General features: G+C 36.5%; 1 pseudogene; it reads left to right on the top strand.

The window, feature by feature from the left end:
• LOC128578979 (N-lysine methyltransferase KMT5A-like) overlaps window positions 1-21,586 on the top strand; it is a 40,466-nt pseudogene that overhangs the window by 17,104 nt on the left and 1,776 nt on the right.

Here is a 21,586-nt window from a genome sequence, read left to right as displayed (position 1 = left end):
TGATTTATAGTATAGTCTCAGGTCTGGTAGCGTGATTCCTCCTGTTTTGTTTTTGTTTCTGAGTAATATCTTGTCTATTCTAGTTTTTTTCTGATTCCATATAATACGAAGTATTATTTTTTCAAGATCTTTAAAATATGACAATGGAGCTTTAATAGGAATTGCATTCAAATTATATATTGCTTTGGGGAGTAGGGACATTTTAACAATGTTGATTCTTCCCAGCCATGAGCATGGTATGTTTTTCCATCTGTTAACATCTTCAACTATTTCTTTTCTTAGAGTTTCATAGTTCTCTTTGTAGAGATCTTTCACATCCTTTGTCAGGTATACTCCCAAATATTTCATCTTCTTTGGCACTACTGTGAAAGGAATAGACTCCTTGACTGTTTTTTTGGCTTGGTTATTGTTGGTATATATAAAGGCTACAGATTTATGGGTGTTGATTTTGTAGCCGGAGACAATTCTGTATTCCTTGATCACTTCTAAAAGTTTTGTAGTAGAATCCCTAGTGTTTTCCAGGTATACGATCATATCATCTGTGAAGAGTGAAAGTTTGATCTCTTCTGACCCTATGTGGATACCCTTGATCGCCTTTTCTTCCCTATTTGCAATGGCTAAAACTTCCATTACAATGTTAAAGAGCAATGGAGACAATGGACAACCTTGCCTGGTTCCTGATCTAAGTGGAAATGATTTAAGTTTAACTCCATTCAATACGATGTTGTCTGTGGGTTTGCTGTAGATGTCCTCTATTAGTTTTAGAAATGTCCCCTCTTCAGATACTTTATTAAAAATATGATCCAGCTCCATCCATGTAAACATAAAAGAGGTTAAATCTCCATTTTTATGGCTGTAAAATGTATAATATTCCATGGTATACATTTACCACAATTTGTTGATCCATTCATGGGTCAGTGGGCACTTGGGCTGTTTCCATAAGTTGGTGATTATCAATTTGGCTGTAATAAACATCCTTGTGCAAATGTCTTTTTTGAAAAGTGACCTTTGGACATCTGGATACATACCTAACAGAGGAATTACATGATAGAATGGCAGGTCTATATTGAGTTTCCTAAGTGTTCTCCAAACTTCTTTGCAGAAGGGACATATTAGCTTGCATTCCAAGCAGCAATGCAGAAGTGTTCGATTCTCTCCATATCCATGCCAACATCTGTAGTTTTGGGATTTTGTTATTTGGGAAACTCTTACAGGAGTTAGATGATATTTCAAAGTGGTTTTGATTTGCATTTCTCTGATGATTAACAGTGATGAGCACTTTTTCATGTGTCTGTAGGCCATGCACCTGTCTTCTGCAGAGAAGCTTCTGTTGAAGTCTCTTGCCCACAATGAAATGGGATTACTTGTTCTTTTCTTATTCATAAGTTTAAGTTCTCTGTGGATTCTGGTTATCAACCCTTTGTCAGAGACATAACCTGCAAATATCTTCTCCCGTTCTGAGGACTGTCTGCTTGCCTTACTTACTGTGCTCTTGGCTGTGAAGAAGCTTTTTAGTTTGATCAGATCCCAGTAATATATATTTGGTGATGCTGCAATTGCCCAGGGGGGTCCTCCTCATAAAGTGTTCTACCAGGCCATTTTCTTCAAGTGTTTCCTCTGAACTCTCTACAAGAATCTTCATTAAGTTTAAATCTCTTATCCAGTGAGAATCAATTTTTTATAACGGCAAATGGTATGGGTCCAGTTTCATTCTTCTACAAGTCTCCAGCCAGTTCACCCAGCACCATTTGTTAAACAGGGAATCTTTCCCCCAGTTTATGTTTTTGATAGGCTTACCAAAGATCAAATGATGATCAATGTCTGGGATCACCTCTTGGTCTTCAATTCTGTTCCATACATCTACCTCTCTATTTTTGTGCCAGTACCATGCTGTTTTGATCACTATAGATTTACGTAGCCCAATTCCTCCTGATTTGTTTCTATTTCTGAATAGTGTCTTGGCTATTTGAGGGTTTTTTTATACCACATAAAATAAAGTACTATTTTTTCCAGTTCTTAAAAGTGTGACAGAGTTGCTTTAATAGGGATTGCATTGAATTTGTATATTGCTTTGGGTACTATGAACATTTTAACAATGTTGATTCTTCCCAGACATGAGTATGGTATGTTTTTCCATTTGTTAACATCTTCAGCTATTTCTTTTCTCATAATGTCACCATTCTACTTATAGAGATATTTCATGTCTTTTGTTAGGTAAATTCGCAGATATTTCATCTGCTTTGGCACTACTGTAAAAGGGATAGAGTCCGGGACTGTTTTTACGGCTTGACTATTGTTGACATATATATAAGCTACTGATTTGTGAGTGTTGATTTTTTATCCTGAGATGCTGCTGTGTTCCTTGATCACTTCTAAGAGTTTTGTTGTTGAATCCTTGGGGTTTTCCAGGTATAAAATCATATCATCTGCAAAGAGTGAAAGTTTGATCTCCTCTGACCCTATCTGGATACCCTTGATTGACTTCTCTTGCATGATTGCGATGGCTCAGGTTTCCATTACAATGTTAAATAGCAGTGGAGACAATGGGCATCCTTGCCTGGTTCTTAACCTGAGTGGAAATGTTTTCAATTTTACTGCATTCAATGCGATATTGGCTTTGGGTTCATTGTAGATGGCCTCTATTGGTTTATGAAATGTCCATTCTGTACCTATTTTCTTAAGTGTTCTGATCATGAAAGGAAGTTGGATATTATCAAAAGCTTTTTCTGGATCATTTGAGAGAATCATATGGTCTTCATTTTTTATTCTGTTTATGTGATGTATTATATTTATAGATTTATATATATTGAACCAAACTAGAGACTTTGGGATAAATCCAACTTGGTTATGGTGTATCCTTTTTTCAATGTGTTGCTGGATTTTGTTTGCTAGGAAATTATTGAATATTTTGGCAGTGGCAGTGGCAGTGGCAGTGACAACAGGGCTCACACCCTGGGTCATACTTTGGAGAAACACTTCCTTATTTTTTTTTTTTTTTTGCGATCAGAGGGAGCCAGGCCTCTACCCTGAAGGGAGCCTCATGTCGAGAAGAACTGGCACAAAAACACAAGCTCTGTAAACTGGGTGTATGCCTGCGGTGGTACCTGCCTGGGCAGGATGAAGCCAGACCAAAATGAGAGTGCCCATGCATTTTTGGTACTCACCACGCAGTGGGCTGGGGCTGAGGCAGAGTCCCAGGTTTGTGAAATCAATATATACCCGGTCCACAGTGGAGCATAGCTGGGACAGGGTCCCAAACTCTGTTAGAATACACAGTGGCAGCACCAGCCTTGGGTGGGACTGGGACAGAGACACCCTCTCTGAGCGCTAATTACACCCAGCCCACTGCAGAGTTCCCTGGAGACAGAAACTGCAAACTCTGCGAGAATACACACAACAGCAGCACCAGACCAGAGTGGGGCTGGGACAGAGATGTATCCTCCTCTGAGCTCTAGTTACACCCAGCCCACCAAAGAACCCAGTGGAGACAGAGGCAGAAAATCCATGAGATTACTTGCAGCAGTGGCACCAGCCTTGGGCAGAGAAGCTACTTAACACTAGAGGGAACCAGGGAACCAGGCTTCAGACCCATGAGGTTACTCTGGTGGAAGATTACACCAGATTACACAGAGCAGACACTGATCTTCCTTTTCTCAGGCAGACCATTAGCCCTGTTGCTTCCACCCACTGAAGGGGCCAGAGCCATAGTCCTGTGGGGCTACCAGTGACAGGGCAAGACTACAGCATAGGGCAGGGAAGGAGGCACCAATTCCTCTGGCCTGACTATTGGCCTGGGTGAACCTTCCCATCCCCTTGACCACCAGAGAGAGCCAAACTCCAGCATTTTGGGTTTCTGGGTCCAAATTGCCTGTGGAACCCTACCGCCAGGTTACTGATTACTAATCGAACTGTCACAGTTCAGTAGTGTTTTGTACTGCCTGGGATAATTGCTTTTGGAACTATTGACTTGGGCAGTCCACACAGAGATCATCCAAAATTGAACAGAGGTTGTGTTGAACTGAGAGGGACTGACCCCTCCTAAAATAGGTTGCAATACGTGCTGGAGAGGGGTGAGGGATCTTAGGTTCTGGTACATCCCCCTAGCTGAGATTTTATCCTTCTCTTGTGACTCAGTAGCATAGAAGATGACAAGTAGGAGCCGGCTAGTTCTATCACACCAATTTGCTTCTCAGTGTCTCTAGCTTCAGGTCTGAAAGGGACGTTTGTAAAGCTAAGGAAAAACCACAGGCACTAATCACTGCTCTTTGGTAAAGGGCTAGTGAACAACATTCGTGGAACCCCAAATTCAATCACACCCTTCCAGTTTTAATACCCCAATACAGAAATTAAGCATGAAGCAGGACCAGAGGAACAACTCTGGCAACATGAATAATCAGAGAAAATCAACTCCCCGAAGGAATGACAAAAGGTATACGTCAGAAGATGTTATTTATAAACAAATGGTCAAAATTTTAGAAGTATAATTCAGAATTTGGATTGAAAATAAGATGAATAAATTGGAGGAACAGATGGATATAGAAATCTAAAATGTTGTACAAAAGTTGTCTCAAGACGTAAATGAATTCAAAGACAAATTTATCAAGGATGTGGATGTAATGAGAAATCAGATAGCAGACCTCAGTGAAATGAAAAAGTTATTCAAGGAGCTCCAAAAGTCAGTAGAATACCTCCATAATAGAAGATTTTTTAAAATCAAAGACAAAACTTTTGAACCAACCCAAACATTCAAAGATGCAGACAGATGGAGAGCAAAACTGATCTTTCCCTGAGAGTGTTGTGGAATATTCCAAAGAACAAACATTCATTTTATAATATTTCCTTAAGGAGAATAGGATGGTCCTAGAAAGCACAGATGCTTTACTCTAAGAGATTATGGACGAGAATTTCCCAGGCATTGCAAGGGATACTGAAATTCAGGTTGCAGAGAGTTTCAGAACCCCAGTATGTCTCAATTAAAAGAAAAAGCAGAGGAATTACAGGATTGAATGGCAGATCTATTTTTAGATCTCTGAGTGTTCTCCATATATCTTTCCAAAAGGAATGTATTAATTTGCATTCCCACCAGCAGTGCAGAAGTGTTCCCTTTTCTCCACATCCACGCCAACATCTCTGGTCTTGAGATTTTGTGATATAGGCTAGTCTCTTTGGAGTTAGATGATATCTCAAAGTAGTTTTGATTTGCATTTCTCGGATGATTAAAGATGATGAGCATTTTTTCATATGTCTGAAGGCCTTGCGCCTGTCTTCTTCAGAGAAGTTTCTCTTCAAATCCCTTGCCCAGCCTGCGATGGGATCCCTTGTTTTTTTCTTGCTGATGCATTTGAGTTCTCTGTGGATTCTGGTTATTAAACCTTTGTCAGAGATATACCCTGCAAATATCTTCTCCCATTCTGAGGGCTGTCTGCTTGCTCTGCTTACTGTGTTCTTAGCTGTGCATAAGCTTTTAATCACAACATAACAAAGATATTTCTACCAGAATGTTTATTGCAGCCCAATTCATAATAGCTAAGTCATGGAAAAAGCCCAAGTGCCCATCGATTCACGAATGGATTAATAAATTGTGGTATATTTATACCATGGAATACTATGCAGCCTTAAAGAAAGATGGAGACTTTACCTCTTTCATGTTTACATGGATGGAGCTGGAACATATTCTTAGTAAATTATCCCAATAATGGAAGAAAAAGTACCCAATGTACACAGCCCTAACTATGAAACTAATTTGGGACTCTCACATGAAAGCTATAACCCAGCTACAACTTAACAATAGGGGGAAGTGGGAAAGGGGAGAGTGGGTAGAGGGAGGGGGATTGGTGGGATCACACCTGTGGTGCATCTTACAGGGGTGTTTGTGAAACTTGGTAAATGTAGAATGTAAATGTTTTGGCACAGTAACTGAGATAACGCCAGAAAGGCTATGTTAACCACTGTGATAAAAATGTGTCAAAAAAACAAAAAAGAAAAGTATAAATAATATATGTAGTTTATAGATCAAAAAAAAAAAAAAAGCATTTCTAGGCACATTGTAATTAACTTCACCAAAGTTACGACTAAGGAGAAAATTCTGCAAGCAACCAGGCATAAGAAAAGCATTACATATAAAGGGAGAAATATCAGAATTACTGCTGATCTCTCAGCCAAAATTTTCCAAGTCAGAAGAAGTTGGTCTTTAACCTTCAATCTCCTAAAACAAAATAACTTCCAGTCCAGGATCCTGTATCCAGATAAATAAGCTTCAACTATGATGGAGAAATCAAATACTTTGATGACATACAGATGTTGAAGAAATTTGCCACAATGAAACAAGCTCTCCAGGATATTCTCAGTCCCATTTCCATCATGACCAGCCAAATGGTCCTGGGGCAAAATAAACTCACCCAGAAATTTTGAATAAAACCTAACTTTTCCACAGGAGTGTAAGGACTAAAAATAAGCACTAGACATTTGATAAACATCACACCAAAAACACTATCATGCTTTTTAGTTCTCTCAATTAATGTGAATTGCTTAAATTGTCCTCTGTAGAGGCATAGATTGGCTTACTAGATACATAAACCCAGACCAGATATTTGCTGCATAGAAGAGGTGCACCTTACCATAAAAAATAAAAATAGACTCAGGAAGAAGGGATGGACATCTATAATTCAGGCAAAAGGAAAACAGTAAAAAAGCAGGGGCTGCATTTCTATTCACAGATACAATAGGCTTAAACCAACAATAGTAAGGAAAGATAAGGATGGGTACTTCATATTTCTCAAGGGAAACACCCAACATAAGAAATTTCAACTATTAACACTTATGCACCCAACCAGAATGCTCCTCAATTTGTAAAGGACCCTAACAGACCCGAACAGACTCTTCCTGCACCATAATAGTTGGAGATTTTAATACCACTTTGGCAGTGGTGGACAGATTCTCCATGATTAAACTAAGTAAAGATATTTTGGACTTAAACCTGACCATAGTACAACTTGACTGAAGAGACATCTAGAGAACATTTCATATGAATAAAACTGAATACACATTCTTCTCATCAGCCCATCGAACTTCCTCCAAAATTGATCACATCTTAGGTCACAAGTCTAACCTCAGAAAATTTAAAAGAATATAAATTATTCCTTATACCTTCTCTGACCATCACAGAATTAAAGTTGAACTCAACAACAACAGGAATCTCCATACTCATACAAAGTCTTGGAAGCTAGATAATCTTATGCTGAATGATACCTGGGTCATAGGGGAAATTCAGAGGAAAATTACTCTTAGCAAAGTAAATCAAAAATGGAAAAAAATGTATCCAGTGTACTCAGCCCTACTGTGAAACTAATTTATAGCTTTCATATGAAAACTGTAACCCAATTATAGCCTCAGGATATGGGGAAAGGGGAAAGATGAGATGAGTGGTGGAAAGGTAATTGGTGGGACCACACCTACGGTGCATGTTACAAGGGTATTTGCAAAACTTACTAAATGTAGAATATAAATGTCTTAACACAATACCTAAGAAAAAACCAGGAAGGCTATGTTAACCAATGTGATGAAAATATATCAAATTGTATATAAAACCAGTGTATGATGCCCCATAATTGCATAAATGCACATGGTTATAATTTAATAAATAAATAAAATTGCTCTAAATGAATCATAGACCTATAAGTAAGGGATAACTACAAATGTTTTGAAAGAAAACCTAGAAGAAAATTCATGTGACCTAGGATTAGACAAAGAGTCCTTAGATAGAATTCAAAAACCCTAATCCATAAAAGAAAACTTTCATAAATTATTCTGCATCAACATTAAAAAAGATTGTTTATTACAAAGACACTATGTAGGAAATGAAAAGAAAAGCCACAGGTTGTGGGGAAAAACACAACTCACATATGTGCATATCTGTTAAATGACTTCTATCTAGATCTATGAAGAGCTGTCATAATTCAATGATAAGAAGATAATTCAATTAAAATGTGAAAAAAATATTTGAACAAATATCTTCCTTTCACTAAGGAATATGTATGAATGTCTAATAAGCATCTTAGCAGATGCTTCACATCATTAGTTGTCAGAGACATGCAAATTAAAACTATAATGAGATACCATCACACACCTACTAGAATGGCTATAAGCAGTTAAGGGGGTGGCAGATTACTGGGCCATTATTTTTATAAATAAAGTTTTACCACAACACAGCCACTCCCATTTGTTTATGTACGGTCTATGCTTTCAAAGTATCATAGCAAATTTGGGGAGTTGCTACAGAGACCGTAGTGGACTACAGATTCTAAAATATTTACTATCTGGCCCTTTACAGAAAAAATAAACATGTTTGTGAGTTCGTGGTAGGTAAATTACACCTCAGCATTGCTGATGCAAACATAAAATGCTATAGCCACTTTGGAAGACAGTTTGGTGGCTTCTTAAATGGTTAATCATAAATTCACCATATTATATAGCCATTCCATTCATAAGTAATGAAGAGAAATGAGATGACATGTCCAGATAGACTTACATAGGAATGTTCACAGCAGCACTATTCAGTACAGCCAAAAAATAGAAAGAACAAAATATTCATCATCTGCTAAACAGAGAAGTAAAATATGGTCTATCCATACAAAGGAATAGTTTTTACTACTTATACATGCTATAACATGGATGAACTTCTAAAACATTTTGTTTAATGAAAGAAACCCAATGCAAAACATCGTGTATTATTAATAATATTGAATTATTTCATATATATGAAATGTCCAGATAAGGCCTTAAATCTAGAGACAGAAAGCAGACTAGTAGCTGCCAAATTGTAAGTGTAGAAACAGGGATTGACGACAAATGAACACAAGGTATCTTTCAAAGGAGTAGGGCGCCGGCCCCATATGCTGGAGGTGGCAGGTTCAAACCCAGCTCCAGCCAAAAAACTGCAAAAAAAAAAAAAAAAAGAGTGATCAAAATATTTCAAACCTAGATTATGGTTGTGAGACAAGGTAGCAAATGTAAGAAGTCATGTTTGCTCATTTATGTTTGCCTACATAATTTCACAAAGCCTCTGTCTCTATAACAATGTGCAGCTCTCTCGAGGGATGCTTTGAAGACAAAACAGGATAGAGCACACAGCCCCCCACATCTTGCCTGAGTTACTATATTTCTTTGTCTGGTTTTATAAATGTATTTGATAGTATCTGACCATCACTGGTTAATTCTCATTCACATGACTATCTATAGATTTTCGAAAGTGGTAACAGGTACATACGTAACCAAAGTGTAGAGCTTCTTTGATGAATCTTCATCCTCATTACTAATTGGACAACTGGACATGGGTGTGGTATGGGATATTGCTATTCCTTTGGCCCAGTTTTGCTGAGCCTGGTATCTATGTACACATCTGGAGTTTTCATCTTCTTCATGGCAAATTTCTGGATCTCTCTGAGTGCCTGAGGTCTACACTTCTTGAAGCCCACTCCATAGAGGTGCTTGTAAATGTTGACTGTGTATTCCTAGAGCACAACCTCATTGATAGCAGAACTGCCCTTCTTCTCATCACCCTTCTTTGCGGGAGCCAGCTTGCTGGGCCCAAATTAGAAAGAAAGGATACAAGGGATTGTAGAAGGAAAGAAGCAGTCACAAGTCCCTCTGTTTCTTAAAAGGTAAGATGATGAAATGAAATTACATTAGAACAATTTTCTCCCTCAATACATAAGAAACGAGCAATAAGTTGTAAACACTGAAATTCATATACATACACATACATGTGCACACATGTGTCCACAGATATTATTGAAATCAGCCAAACTAGAATGGTGGCCAAGAAAGAACCAGAGAGGTCTGACGCAAATAGAGAGGTCTAGCTTGGCTCAATATCTATCTCTAGCCTATCTGCCCTAAAGCCTCCTTGGTGAATTGATAAAATCCTGAAAATGCTGGCTAATGTCATCAAACCTGAAGTGATGTAAACTGAATGAGAATCTTTATCTTTTAGTTCTTCTTACTACGCAGTATACATAGCTCCTAGAGAAGAATAGATGTGGTAAAAAATGAAAATAACTCTCAGATAAAAGGGTAATTTTCAGAACTACCCACTGAACTGGAAAAATGTTCCAAATAAGAAGAAACTCTAACAGACAATCCATTTTAAAAAGATTGTTTTAAAGTCCACTGACCAAATTCCACCAGGAGCATTTCTATAATAAAAAAAGTTGGTTCATTTATCTTGCTGCAGCAAGGTAGAAAATACTCTAGAGCAGTGTTTTTCAACACTTTTTATCTCACATCACACTTGAACCGATAGTTAAAATTCTTAAATTATGTTGATGAAAAACAAGAGGGAGAAAAAAGATTATGGGCTTGTTGCCCGTTGTTCAGTGGTTAGGGCATTGGCCACATACACTGGAGCTGGTGGGTTCAAACCGGGCCCAGGGCTGCTAAACAATAATGAAAACTACAACAAAAAATAGCCAAGCATTGCGGCAGGTGCCTGTAGGCATAGCTACATAGGAGGCTGAGGCAATAGAATCACTTAAGCCCAAGAGTTGGAGGTTGTTGTGAGCACTTTACCAAGGGTGACATGGTGAGACTCTGTCTCAAAAAAAAAAGGAAAGAAAGAAAGAAAGATTATACTTACTGTGCTTTGAACTTCTTTCAAAAATAATTTAATTAATGATTTTTTAAAATTTTCACAGCATACCGAAGATAATCTCCTGGCACACTAGTTAAAAATGACTACTCTAGAGAAACTCCCTCAGGAAAAAGAAGCTGAAAGGAGCTTCTCACAGGATTTGGGCTTGTGCTAGATTATCCCAAGAAAAAATTAAACAAGTGAGGATCAGTTGAGGACTGAGATTTTCAATAAATTGGGGAAATTAAATGGCTACATAACCTATCAACTTTTATATCAAATATAGGATTAAACAAAGACTAAAGTTGTCATTGGTAAAGGAACAGTAGTCACTCAGGTTACTCAGAAGTTAGGGATGTTTTATTATTTCCATGGTTGCAAAATGGTTTTATCTCTATCTTATTTCAAACATAGTCACAAAGTGGCCTTGTCTGCATCTTATTTATATTCTAGAAAGTATTCTTTATGTCCATTTGAGAATACCATGAACTGGTTGCTACCTGCTAAAAAGGAAGCTTCATTCTATCTCAAGATGATTTACCACCATAGCAGTAAGGAAAATGCAAATTCCAGCAATAAATACCCTTCGACTTACAGTAGATTGGCAAAAATTTAAAAAATGGTAATACCCATTGCTAAGGGAAATGTAAGGAAATGATGTTTCTCATACACTGAAGACAGAGAATGAATTGTTACAAGTTTTTAATGTTATTATTATGGAGTATTTCCAACATATGTGAAAGAAGACTGGCTCAGCACCCATAGCACAGTGATTACGGTGCCAGCTATGTAACCCAAGAGTGGCAGGTTCTAACCAAGCCTAGGCTAGTTAAAGAAGGACAATTGCAACTAAATATAGCCAGGCCTTGTGGTGGGTGCCTGTAGTCCCACCTATTTGGGAGGCTGAGACAAGAGAATCCCCTAAGCCCAAGAGCTGGAGGTTGCTGTGAGCTGTGATTTCACAGCACTCTCTGGAGGATGCCATAGTGGGACTTCGTCTCAAAAAAGAAAAAAAATAGTATAAGACAATGGATACACAATTGGACTTCCATAATAGTTTCAACAACAATGAATTCATAGCCATTCTCATTTCATCCATGTTTGCATCCACTTCTTTCCCTTGAGTATCTTTCTGAAGCAAATTAGAAGCAAATTATTTTATCCATAGATATTTTAGTATGTATATTTACCATTACTTCATCTACAAAACCATAAAAATTCTTTAATTTAGTGAAAGGTCTACTTAGTGTTCAAATGCCCAATTGTCTTATAAATTCCATACACATTTGTATATTTTGTTTGAATCATGATTCAAATAAAATCCACTCATTTATATTAGGTGATATGACCCACAACCTTTTAAAGTAATATGGCCTTATACACTAAAAACAAAAATACACATATCCTTTGATCTAGTGAGTTTTATTTTAACAATCTATGGATGAATGTATGAGAATACATATTGTGACACTATTTGTAATGACAAAAAACTTGAAAGCAACTTGAATATGCGGAATTGGAGGAAGGGTAAATAAATATGTACCAATATGGTAGAAATAACTGTCACCTAAAAATTAGGTTATCAAAAAATTACATTTAAAAATCTGAGGGTATTGATCTGGTGGCTGCCATGGTGACTTAAGCAAAATTACTATAGCTGAGAAATATATATATATAGTTCGTTATCTCACTTTAGTAAAAGCAAATGACAAATTCACAATCTTTTATATATCTTTATGTGTGTGTTTTTGTGTGTGTGTGCGTGCGTGCATGTAGGCATGTATCTATTTATCATTGGAAATGCTTATATGGAGAAAGAATGGCTTACATGACTAGGCAAACAACATTTCTGGGTGCCCAACCCTTTTTGTTTCCTGTTGCACATAACTAAAACTAAGAGTTGTCTTGGGCCATACAGTAAATACACAAACACTAACAAAAGCTGATTAGCAAAAAAATAAATAAATAAATAAATAAATAATCTGTGCATACTTTTCATGACATCAGACACCACATACAAGCAAAAAAAGTCCTCACAAAATTAACATGCAGCCTACAGGCAGCAGATTGGACAAACCTGTTTGGTCAAGGAAAAATGTATAAGTCAAAAGCACAAAGGGACACAAAAATAAAAACAGATTATAAAAATCAGAAAGTATTTACGTTATACATTAAGTGAAATGTATAAACCACAATACTCTAGCCACAATATTGTTACAAGTATGTAAAGCAGCATATGCGTACAATGATACCTAGGACAACAGAAGATTTGAGTTTTACATTTTTGACTTGGATGTCTGTTTTCACAAGATTAATGTTCTATATATCATTACTCAAATGCCTATTATAACAAAAATAAGAGCACATCAATTTTGTGTGTTTGACTTTGTTTATCAATAATATGAATGCAAAAAATATTCAGATAATTGTGTAGAAAACTGATGTTAAGTAACCTCAGTACTTTGCTAACTCAAGGCAGACAACATACTACTTGTACTTGTAGCAGATAAAACTACTCCCCCCAAGAAATCCTGGAATGCCTATTTTAATACAGTGTCAGCTGATAATTTCTAAAAAACTAAGTTATGCATTATGGCCATTAATGCAGTTTGGCCTCAATTAGTATCCTATCCCAACCATAACTCAAATAAAAAACATGTAAAAGTATGGCACTCTATATTTCCTACTATACTTACTGCAAATAAACAAGTTGTTTGAGATAAAGACAGGATTTGTGCAATTCCTCCCTTCCTAAATTATTTCATACATTGTTCTAATGTGATGAATTGCTTTGAACAGTCTCTTTGGAGCACCACTTGACCAGGAGTCCATTGGCCCCCAGAGGAATTTGACTCAATTCTCCTACTACTTGTCCTCATTTAATTAAAATTTGTGAATTACCATAGTGCCAAATGTTCCTTCAAATGCTGTGCACCAACTCAGACAACTGTAAACAGAAATATAAATCCAATGCTGAAACTCTGTGACTATAAAATATTACAGAATGTGCTTATAATCATTTTTAATACCCCTATTCACTCAAAAATGATAAATTTCATTTTTTTCACCCTAGAATTTGCAGATTCCCAGAAGTTCTGGGTACTCAAATAGAGAAGGAGAGTTAGGATTTTAATAAGCTTATTGATGAAAGCCATTAGGATAATAACATCATCAATTAGCCTGCTAGTTGAATTCTACTTAAGAACTGATTGATGTTGTAATTAAGATTAACTCTTTAGTTCCTCTTTTTTTTTTTTCTCCTGCTCCCACACTTGAATAATTTCCCCATCAAAAAATGCCATTTTGAATATTTGGACAAAAAATTGAACTTTAAATAAGCAATTCCACTTCTAGAATTCAAATTTTAAAGAGGCATTCAGTCCAGAGTACAAAGATATATGCCTACAGGTATAGGATAATACTGTAAATATGTTCATTATTTAATGCCTACTGTAATAAACTAACCAAGCAATGTAATACTTTAATTAATCAGTGTTAATTATCCATAGACATTCTACTGTTAGCTATTGGAAAAGATGAACAGCAGAGGAGGCGGAAAAGTCATTGTATATGAACAGATAGTTTAGAGAAAAAAACTCAAATGGCCAACGGACATTTTAAAAGTAACTCCACACATAATGAAGCAAATGCAAATCAAGACAAAATACAATCTCAAATTATTTGATTAGTAATTACTAAAAAGCTTGATGACCAGTGCTTGAGGAATTCTGGCAAACAAGCATTCTCAAAAACTTTTGTTCAAATGTTTTTTAGTGCAACATTTCTGGATGACAATTTAGTGTTTCTATCAATATATAAAACACATATGTCCTTTAAACCAGTTCCCAGTGCTTAAAGATTTCCCTATAGACATGCAGGCAATAACATAATTGGTAATAGTAAAAAGAAAATATGCTACAAATAAAATCTTATAAACAACCAAACATCCATTGTAGAAAAGCAGTTAAATAACTGGTGGTACATCCTCACAAGTGATTTTTTAATCCAAGCTGTTAAAAAGAAAAAGATATATTTATACTGCATTTAGAGAATGATCCCCAAGATACATAAAATGAGAAAAGCAAAGTAAATAATTGTATATAGTAATTAATTGTAATTAATTAATTATTACAATTGTAATAATTGTAATCTTTTCAAGCGAGAAACAGAAATTGAAAAGCAATAAGTATATGCCATAGTTTTATATATTTTCAAACATTTCCAGGAAACAAATAAAGGTATTCAGCCTTGAGAAGAACTAGCTAAGGGAGAGTGGCTTTCAACTTTTCAGTTTCTAACTTTTTTGTAGCAAGAATTTTCTAATTTCACAGATGTGTTGCTTTTAATTGTATAAATTGCTCGATTAGGGGTATCAGGAATGGGAGAATGTGGTACAATATTTTGTTTCGTTCTTTATACTTTTCTACATAATAAGAAGAGAAAATTTCATACTATTTTAAAAACATGAGCCAGTAAAATTGATTTTATATAGATATATATTTAAGACAGTCTCACTCTGTCACCTGGGTAGATTGCTGTGGTGTAATCATAGCTCACAGCACCCTCAAACTCCTGGGCTCAAGCAATACTCTTTCCTCAGCCTCCCAAGCATCTGGGACTATAAGTGGCTGCCACAACACCCAGCTAGTTTTTCTATTTTCTGTTTTCTGTATGCCACAAATAAAACCTTATAAACAAACAAATATCCATCATACAAAAGCAGTTAAATAACTGGTAGAGATGGGTTCTCACTCTTGCTCAGGCTGTTCTTGAATTCCTGAGTTCAAGCAATCCACCAGCCTCAGCCTCCCAGAGTACTAGGATTATAGGCAGAGCCACTGTGCGCAGATAAAATTGGTAATATAGATGCATATTCACTGACACAGAAAACTATAAGGACATATTAATAAAGCCAATTATGATGCATAGTATAATCCCATTTGCGTAAAATTATACTTTTGCACAATTGTGATTAACCCTTCAGAGCTGTCTAGAAAGATGCTATCAAAGTGTGAAAAGGTTATACATTCTGCTTTGCAACCATTCTGAACTGCTTTAATTTTCTCAAAGCAGGATGTGTTATCTCTGAACATAGGGGATAAAACAAAGTTTTTGCAAACATTTAGATATCTACCTGACAGCTCGACAAGTTAGAAGCTTAGATGGAAACAGTAAAAAGGATGAGAAAATGATTTATAAACTGTTATCTAAACTAAGGGACTGCCTGCTAAAGCAATCTAGCAGAAAAGACAGATGTGCCCTGAAACTGGGAGATTATACCTGAAATCTAGCAGGAGGACCCAATTGTTCCCTAGGTCTGGGGAGAAACTTGAGCTGGCTAGCTTTAGCATAAACAAAAGCAGGTCTGCAGGCCCTGACCATACCATGTAAGAAAAATGGAAAAAGGAAAGAAAAAACAGCCTTTTAAACAGCCTGTCTATCAACGTCCACACACCCCCCCAGAAGTCCATTAATAAGGCAGGAATTTTTTTGATTACAACATTTTTACTCAAATGATGGTTTCAAATCTCCATACTAAAAGACATATGCTCTTGGATGTAGCTGAGGTACATGTCATTTTAAGAAGCATACATGAATTCAGGTAAATACAGAGTAAAAAGTTCAAGAGAAATAAACACATAAGCACTGAAGAAAGGGAACTGGGGATTAAGGTAGTGGAAGTGGTCAAAGGGGCCTTTAGCCTTGCCCATAAAATTTTTCATATTTATAAAAGAAAAGTATTTGCACATGTTTTTATTATAGTAAAATAAACATAACATAAAATGTATCACAACTATTTTAAATGCATAATTCAGTGGTATTAATTTATTCAAGGTGTTGTGCAGCCATGACCACATTATTCATTTCCAAAATGTTTTATTGTCCCAAGCAGAAACTCTATACCCCTTAAACAATAACTCCCCGTGTTCCCCTTCTCCAGCCCTGACAAGCTCTATTTTCTGTTTCTATGGAGTTCCCTATTTTAAATGGAAGGATATAACATTTTTCCTTTTGTGTCAGCCTGATTTCTCTTAGCATAATGTCCTCAGAATTCATCCATATTATGGTATGTATCAGAATTTCTTTTTAATGGCTGATTCATGTATTGTATGTATGTAGCACATTTTTTAATCCATACATCTGCTGGTGAAAACTTCAGTTGTTTCTGCCTTTTGGCTATTATATTATACATAATGCTGCTATGAAGATTGTTGGACAAGTACCTATTTGAGTCCCTGCTTTCAATTCTTCTGGGAAAATGCCTAGGAGTAGAATTGCGGGGTCATAAGATAAGTCTATGTTAACTTCTGAGAGACTGCCAAACTTTTTTTTCTATAGCTGCTGCACCGTTTACATCCCTATTGGCAATGTACTAAGGTTCCAATATCTCTACACCCTTGCTAAAAATTACTTTCTGTTTTTGTTTGTTTGGTCAGTTCTATGAGATAAGATCTCACTCTGTTGCCTGGGGTAGAGTGTAGTGGCATCATCATAGTTCATTGAAGCCTCCAACTCTAGGGCTCAAATGATCATCCTGCCTGAGATTTCCAAGTAGCTGAAACTACAGGCGTGTATCACCATATGTGGCTAATTTTTTTAGTTATTGTACAGATATGGTCTCACTATTTCCCATACTGGACTTTAATGTGTGAGCTCAAGGGATCCTCCCACCTCAGTAGGATTTCACGTGTGAGCCACTACACCTGCCCATATATTTTTTGTTGTTGTTGTTGTTGTTTTCTTAAATACCCATCCTAATGGGTATGAAGTGGGATCTCATTTTAATTTGTAATGTTTATTTTCATTTTTACACTTATTTGTTCATGAATAACATTTAAATTAAAAATTTATTAGCTAAGAATGCTGGTCCATGCCTATAATCCTCTCACTTTTGGAGGGTAGGAAGGAATTTGGTGGTCCATGACACTAATCCTATCATTTCGGGTAGCAGAGGAGAATGGTCAGCTATCTTTAACACTTGAAACCAGGAGTTTGAGGCCTGCCTGAGCAACACAGAGAGACCCTATCTCTACTAAAATGAAACAAAGTAAAATAAGAAGAAGTAAAAGAAGAAAAGAAAAAAACTCTACTGAAAATGTTGGTGTGCACCTGTCAGTATGCTCAGGCAGGATTGTTTGAGCCCAGGAACTTGAGGCTGCAGTGAGCTATGATGATGCCACTGCACTCTAGCCCAGGTAACAGAGTAAGATTCTGTCTCAAAAATAATGATCAAAAGAAAGAAAACAGGATTTTTGGGGTGGTGGCAGCAGCTGGTTCGGAGACAGTGATTGATTGGACTTGTGGCAAATGGACAGGGGCAAGTCAGTATGTTCGCACAAGATTATGGCATTGGTCTTCCCGGGGGAGGGGGGGTCGTGGTATTTATCTGACTCAAGGAGGCCACTAACTCATAGCCTTGAGTACTGTTCCAGCTTCAGCCTTTGGAAAGAAGGTATTCGTAAGTCCTTCTTGTAACATACTCTGGGTTTCTTTATATTTAGCACAGGTGGGGGGTCTTGCTTTTGTGCAGACTGGTAAGGAGCTCTTGACTTCAAGTAACCCACACAGACCAGCCCACCACGTTCTTGGAGCTGTAGGTATGGTTAAAGGACTCCAACAACCACCATGATTTCTCCTGTCACTCTCTGAATCTCTTACTGTCCTTTTTCTCTCCTTTTCTTTAATTTTTTTCTTCCATTCCCCCTTCTTTATTTTTTTCTTTTTCTTTCCTTTCTCCCTCTTACATTTTTCCTCATGTTCCTCTTGTCCTTATACCAAAGGCCACTTCAACATCTAAACTCTGGGACAAGTTATTTATTTATTTATTTATTTATTTATTTATTTATTTATTTATTGAGACAGAGCCTCAATATTTTGTCCTGGGTAGAGTGTTGTGGCATCACAGCTCACAGCAATCTCCAACTCCTGGGCTCAAGCGATTCTCCTGCCTCTGCCTCCGAAGTAGCTGGGACTACAGGTGCCTGCCACAGTGCCTGGCTATTTTTTGAATTGCAGCCATCATTGTTTTTTGGTGAGCCCGGACTGAATTCAAACCCACCAGCTCATTTCTTTTCTTAGCTAGCAACTGTGGCTGAAGCCTTAGCCACTTAAGCCACAGGTGCTGAGCCTAGACAAGGAATTTAAAGTGAAAGAGACAGATAACAGGAAAAAAATTAGGAGGAAGAAGTGAATGAGAAGAAAACATTAGGAGGAACAAACAGGAAAATTTTGTCAACACAAAAAACCAGAATACAGCAACTGCATCATCCAAAGGAACATGAGGTAGAAAACACAGGGCATTCCACAAAGAAAGAATTAATGGAAATGAAAGAAAGGGAAGTTAAAATATGAATGGCAAAAATAAAAAAGAATTGATGAGCACGTGGAAAAACAGAACCAAAAAAAAGGACAAAAGATATAAAGAATATAGAAAGGATATGGCAAAGCTTAAGGACTTAAAGGAATCAATCATGGAACTTAAAGATGAAGTAGAAAGTACCAATAACACATTAGACCATGGAGGAGAAAGAATGTGAGAGCTATAGGATACAGCTCTTGAGCTAACCCATCCAGTTAAAGAGGCACAAAAGAAGACAGAGAAAGCAGAATATTTGCTCAGAGAATTATAGACTTCATGAAGCATTCAAACATACAAGTTACAAGTATTCCTGCAGAGGACAAAAATGTTCCAAAGGAATGGAAGCCTTATGTGTGGAGGATATCATAAATGAAAACTTTCCAAGTATCACTAAAGATTCTGAAACAGTCCTTTATGAGGGATATCAAACTCTGCTCAATCTCAACACAAAGAGAGTATCTCCAAGAAACATTGCAATGAACCTGTCCAAAGTCAAGACAGAAGAGAAAATTCTGCAAGCATCCAGATTAAGTGCCAATTGACCTAAAGGGCAAGATCCAGCAGGGTGATAGTTGATTTTTCAGCTGAAACTTTCTAAGCCAGAAGAGAATGGTCAGCCACATTTATTCGTTTTAAACAAAATAATCTTCAGCCCAGAATTCTGTATCTTGCTAAACTAAGCTTCCAAATTAATGGAGAAATAAAATATTTTACTGATATGCAAATACTGAGGAAATTCACCACAACAAGACCAGCTATAGAGGAAATACTTAGGCTTATTCTGCACACCGAACTTCACAATGGATCATCAAAGCAAACAAGCACAAACTAGACAAAGCCTGGCTTCCACAATGGCACAAAGGATAAAACTAAACAATGGACCTTCACAAAATAAGATGAAAGAACTCGACCACACTTACCAATTTCTCAATAAATGTAAATGGATTAAATTTCCCACTGAAGGGGCACAGGCTACATGATTGGATTGAAAAGCACAAATCATCCATATGCTGTCTCCAGGAGGTACATATAACCTTGAACAACAAAACAAGACTCAAGGTAAAGGGTTGGAAAACAATATTTTAGGCCAATGGAAACCAGAAGAAAGGATGGGTCACAACCATATTTTCAGATACAAAGGCTTTAAAGCAACTAAAATTAAGAAAGATAAAGATGGTCACTTCATGCTGATCAAGGGAACAATACCTCCAGAGGACATTTCGAATTCTAAATAGTTACACACTCAAGTTAAATGCTCCCAGATTTATGAAGCAGGCATTGATTGGTCTGAGCTATATGATACACTACAACACCATAATAGCTGGTGACTATAATACCCCTCTGGTTGAACTGGACAGATCATCTAAACAGAAACTAAACAAGGCACTTAAATGCAATCATAGAACAAATGGGCTTAATAGACATATACAGAACACACCATCTCCAAACAAATGAATATACATTCTTCTTATCAGCCCATGGAACATATTGTAAAATACATCATAATGTAGGTCACACATCAAACCTCAACAAAACTTTAGAAATTGAAATTGTACCTTGTATCTTCTCAGACCACGGGGCAATAAAGATAAAACTTAACTCCAAAAAAATTATCATACCCACACAAAGACATAGAAACTAAACAACCCTATGCTGAATAACATCTGGAAGAAATACAGGAGGAAATTATAAACTCCTGAAACATAACAGCTATGGAGCTACAAGTTACCAAAACTTGTGAGATACTGCAAAAACAGTCCTAAGAGAGACATTTGTCATATTCAATGCATACGTCCAAAACACAGAAAAAGAGCAAATCAACAATCTAATGAATCATCTTAGAAATGGAAAATGAAGAGCAATTCAATCCCAAATCTACCAGAATAACCAAAGTTAGATCAGAAATGAAACTTAAAAAAAAAAATAATCACTCAGAAAATTAACAAAAAAAAAAGTTGATTTTTTTTGAGCAAATAAATAAAATAGAAAAACGTTTGGTCAGATTTACTAGAAATAGAAAAGTAAAAGCTCTAGTAACCTCAATCAGAAGTGAAAAAGGAGGAATAACACCAGATACCAATGAGATATAAGAAAATTATCCCTGAATAGTACAAGAAACTATATGCCCAGATTTGACAATGAGAAGGAAATGGACCAAAAAATGGAATCATACTGTCTCCCTAGACTTAACAAAGAAGAAATAGATCTCTTGAACAGATCAAGCACTAACAATAAAGAAACAATAAAAAATATTCCAACACAAAAAAGTCCTAGACTAGGTGATTTCACACAACAACTATATAAAACCCTCAAAGATAAACTTGTACCTATGCTACAGAACCCTTTTCAAAACATTGAGAAGAAAGGAACTTTCCCTAACATGTTCTATGAACCAAATATCAACCTGATACCAAAATCAGAAAACGACCCAACTAAAAAGGAGAATTACAGACCCATTTCACTAATGAATATTGATTCAAAACTACTCAGTAAATTCTTACCCAATAGATTACAGTAACACATTAAAAAAATTATATACCACAATCAAGTAGGTTTCATTCCAGGTATGTAAAGCTGGTTTAACATATGGAAATTCATAA

Source organism: Nycticebus coucang, chromosome Y (assembly GCF_027406575.1).
Source record: "Nycticebus coucang isolate mNycCou1 chromosome Y, mNycCou1.pri, whole genome shotgun sequence".
In the NCBI taxonomy this organism is placed as follows: Eukaryota; Metazoa; Chordata; class Mammalia; order Primates; family Lorisidae; genus Nycticebus; species Nycticebus coucang.
Note: the sequence above shows the minus strand (reverse complement) of the source record. Positions and strands in the feature narration are given on the sequence as shown.